The sequence below is a fragment of the Procambarus clarkii genome, chromosome 15 (genome assembly GCF_040958095.1).
Source record: "Procambarus clarkii isolate CNS0578487 chromosome 15, FALCON_Pclarkii_2.0, whole genome shotgun sequence".
Lineage (NCBI taxonomy): Eukaryota > Metazoa > Arthropoda > Malacostraca > Decapoda > Cambaridae > Procambarus > Procambarus clarkii.
The window spans coordinates 42316928-42322135 of record NC_091164.1 but is presented as its reverse complement, the minus strand read 5'-3'; positions in this window follow the sequence as shown (position 1 = coordinate 42322135).

The window sequence follows — 5208 nt, the reverse complement described above, 5'->3', positions numbered from 1 at the left end:
CAACCTGCTGCAGGAGCGAGGAACAATACCTCCCTCAACTTCATTTCAGCAGATAATCTGCTTGAAGCAGTCAAAGCGACGTCCACCAGGACCTTGCCCCACATCCCCAAGGCTGCCCGTCATTAAGCAGCTGCCAAACTCACCAGTCTGCTGACAAAGGCCAACAATGCTCCCAGAACCTCTGGATCGTGGCACAATCTCCTTCTATTTGGGAATGCATGCCTAGCATTACCGCCCAGGAGAGACAAGTCATTATCAACCTCTGTAATCGGGGCACTCAATGAATTCCCCAGAGCAGACAACCTGGTCCGCCTCCCTCCTCGTGCCAAGAACACCAGCCGCAGGACGACCTACAATAACTCATCTGAGAACCACAAAATGAGAGCACAGATCACCAGGAAAATAGAAGAGGGCAATACCACAGGTGCCATCAGAATCATGACCAGCGATGACACTATTGCCCCCAGGAACGCCACGACAGCAGAGGCTCTTCAAGACAAACACCCACCCAGAGCCCCAGACAGCAGCAGGGATCCCCAGGAAAACAATGTTGGAATAGAACCCTTGACTGTTCGAGAATCTAAGGTGTACAAAGCAGCCATGTCTTTCCCAACAGGTTCAGCAGGGGGCTTTACAGGCCTAAGACCCCAGCACATCAAACAAATGCTGAACCCGGTGCTTGGAGATGCTGTAAAGGACCTTCTAGTGGAACTTACCAGATTCTCCAACATGTGTTTGGCTGGCGGCATCCCTGAGGAAATCGGGCCTGTCTTTTATGGAGCAGCACTCTGTGCTCTAAAGAAGAAGGATAGGGGTATCAGGCCCATTGCCGTTGGCAACACCCTCCGACGCCTCGTAGCTAAGGCTGCAGTCAGATCTATCAGCCAGGAAGCAGCCACCTTGCTGAAACCTCATCAGCTCGGGTTTGGGATCCCCCTAGGTTGTGAAGCTGCAGCACATGCAGCGCGGGCTTACATTGCTTATCTCCCGGACCAGAAGGCACTAGTAAAGCTTGACTTCAAAAATGCCTTCAATCAAGTCAGACGAGACGCTGTCCTCAGGGCTGTACACAACCATTTCCGTCCCCTTTACCCATTCATCCGATCGTGCTACAGTGGGGACTCTAAGCTTCTTTTTGAGGAGCATGAAATAAACTCTTGTGAAGGTGTCAACAAGGTGACCCCTTAGCCCCCCTCCTTTTCTGCCTAGCTATCAAAGAGGTCACTGATAGTCTGACAAGCGAGCTAAACATCTGGTACCTGGATGATGGCACTCTAGCTGGAACTCCGGAAACCATTTTGGAGGATATAAGGAAAATCCAGGAGCAGGGAGCAGCCTTAGGCCTCATTCTCAATGCATCCAAATGTGAAATAATCTCCAGCAACCCAGACATCACTGGGCAAATACAAAATGTTCTTCCAGACATTTTCGTTGTCGAGCCACCAGACTGCACTCTCCTGGGTGCCCCCATTGGCCCACGAGCAATCGAGGAGGTCCTGGCTGCAAAAATCAATGATCTAAAGAGAATGCTGGACAGGATTGACAAGATTGATGCCCATGATGCTCTCTTTCTCCTCACAAGATGCCTGTCTCTCCCTAAGTTGACCTACTTTCTGAGATGTTCTCCATCCTACAGCAGCCCTAAGTTAAATGTGTATGACACCCTTCTGAGGTCCATGCTGGTGAAAGTCCTGAACCTGCCATTGGACGACTCTCAGTGGGAGCAAGCAACCCTTCGTGTAAGACTCGGCGGCCTTGGTGTCCGCACAGCCTCCCAAATTGCTCTACTAGCTTTCCTTTCCTCCTGCCATGCATCGCACGACCTCGTCAGAGATATTTTACCTGCAACCCTGAGAGATTCAGCAGGAATACACGATTCTGCTTTCACTGAATGTTCAAATCAGTGGGATGTTCTTGCAGCCCCTGCAACCATTATAGAGCCAACAAAACAACACAAACAGTCCGGCTGGGACCACCCTCTAGTGGAAAAAGTAGCTGATGCCATGCTCAGCGTCGCAACATCAGACAAGGAGAAAGCCCGCCTCAGAGCAGTGTGTGCCCCCCATGTAGGAGACTTCCTCCTGGCAGTACCCATGTCAGCAATGGGCACGCGCCTAGATCCAGAATCCCTTCGTGTAGCAGTGGCACTCCGCCTTGGTGCCCCAATTCACACTGAATACAAGTGTATTTGCAACAGGGTGGAAGCAGACCAATACGGACTGCATGGGTTGCATTGCGAAAGCACAAAGGGCTGACATGCAAGACACAACAAGGTCAATGACATCATCAAGAGAAGCCTCGTCTCAGCTAGGTGCCCAGCGGAGAGAGAACCTCGCATCCTAGGGGTCCAAAACCCGGATTTCCCCGCACTTCGCCCTGATGGCATCACCATATACTCATGGAAGGAGGGTAGACAGTTGGTGTGGGACTACACATGTGTACCCACCCTGGCTGACACCTATGTACACTTCGGAGCTGATCAAGCAGGTGGGGCGGCCAACCACAGGGAAACAGCTAAATCACTCAAGTACAGGCGACTGGCAGGTCAATACCTCTTTGATCCCATAGCGTCTGAGCCGCATGGCCCCTGGGGCAAGAGTGCCTTGGGATTTCTCAAGGAATTGGGTTCCAAGCTCATTGACGTCACCAGAGACCCAAGGGCTTCCAGTTTTTTGTTTCAGCGTCTCAGTGTAGCGATCCAGAGGGGAAATGCTTGCTGCGTCCTCGGTTCCTGTCCAGAAGCGGAGGAGCTTCAAGAGATCCATAACCTTTAGGCATTTGTCTTGTATGTTTTGTAACCTTTAAATACACAATAAGGGGAAAAAAATGGGAAGGGGGTGGTAGGAGAAAAGCACACAGAAACTGTATTGGAGGGGAGCTACATTCCCTCTAATGTGTTATGTGTGGTTTCCTCCGAGGCTATGGGTCCCCCTTCTTCCAGCCAGAGGTGGTACTCCCTTCCCTTTTGTCGAAATGCAATATATATATATATATATATATATATATATATATATATATATATATATATATATATATATATATATATATATATATATATATCGATATATATATATATATATATATATATATATATATATATATATATATCGATATATATATATATATATATATATATATATATATATATATATATATATATATATATATATATATATATATATATATATATATATATATATATATATATAAATATATATGTCGTACCTAGTAGCCAGAATGCACTTCTCAGCCTAACTATGCAAGGCCTGATTTGCCTAATAAGCCAAGTTTTCATGAATTAATTGTTTTTCGACTGCCTAACCTACCTAACCTAACCTAACCTAACTTTTTCGGCTACCTAACCTAACCTAACCTATAAAGATAGGTTAGGTTAGGTTAGGTAGGGTTGGTTAGGTTCGGTCATATAACTACGTTAATTTAAACTCCAATATATATATATATATATATATATATATATATATATATATATATATATATATATATATATATATATATATATATATATATATATATATATATATATATATATATATATATATATATGCAAACAAGCCTGAATGGTCCCCAGGACTATATACAACTCTCTAGGGACATATATATACAACTATATACAACAATATATACAACTGCCCAAGATTACCATCCGAGTGCTGGCGGGGAAGTGGTTCAAATAGCTTCGGCTATCACTTCCTTATGTCTGGTCGTGATGGTCAAGCGGATTAAGGCGTCCCTGTACATACCAGTTGCGTTGCTCCTGGCAGTATGGGTTCGAGTCACTTCTGGGGTGTGAGTTTTCAGTTATATATATATATATATATATATATATATATATATATATATATATATATATATATATATATATATATATATATATATATATATATATATTTATATATATATATATATATATATATATATATATATATATATATATATATATATATATATATATATATATATATATATAACTCGTGTCCAGCTTATAAGCTGGACACGAGTTCTCTCACATTGACAGTGGCTTGACGAAAAATGCAGACTGACCCCTCACTCATCTGGTGCCTTCGGGAGGTAGAGATGTTTGAGATATATATCTCGAACTATCTACTTCTTTTGTAAGGTCTGATGGCGTAGTGGGTTAAAGCATACTAGTTATGCCAGCTACTGGAAGGTAGTTGTGCTTTCTGGGTTCGAGTCCCACTGGTGGGTGTTGTCCAAAGATTGTTTATCTTCACTTGTGGTTTATGCAAGTATAGGCTTATAAGCTGGACACGAGTTCTCTCACATTGACAGTGGCTTGACGAAAAATGCAGACTGACCCCTCACTCATCTGGTGCCTTCGGGAGGTAGAGATGTTTGAGATATATATCTCGAACTATCTACTTCTTTTGTAAGGTCTGATGGCGTAGTGGGTTAAAGCATACTAGTTATGCCAGCTACTGGAAGGTAGTTGTGCTTTCTGGGTTCGAGTCCCATTGGTGGGTGTTGTCCAAAGATTGTTTATCTTCACTTGTGGTTTATGCAAGTATAGGCTTATAAGCTGGACACGAGTTCTCTCACATTGACAGTGGCTTGACGAAAAATGCAGACTGACCCCTCACTCATCTGGTGCCTTCGGGAGGTAGAGATGTTTGAGATATATATCTCGAACTATCTACTTCTTTTGTAAGGTCTGATGGCGTAGTGGGTTAAAGCATACTAGTTATGCCAGCTACTGGAAGGTAGTTGTGCTTTCTGGGTTCGAGTCCCACTGGTGGGTGTTGTCCAAAGATTGTTTATCTTCGCTTGTGGTTTATGCAAGTATAGGCTTATAAGCTGGACACGAGTTCTCTCACATTGACAGTGGCTTGACGAAAAATGCAGACTGACCCCTCACTCATCTGGTGCCTTCGGGAGGTAGAGATGTTTGAGATATATATCTCGAACTATCTACTTCTTTTGTAAGGTCTGATGGCGTAGTGGGTTAAAGCATACTAGTTATGCCAGCTACTGGAAGGTAGTTGTGCTTTCTGGGTTCGAGTCCCACTGGTGGGTGTTGTCCAAAGATTGTTTATCTTCACTTGTGGTTTATGCAAGTATAGGCTTATATATATATATATATATATATATATATATATATATATATATATATATATATATATATATATATATATATATATATATATATATATATATATATATATATATATA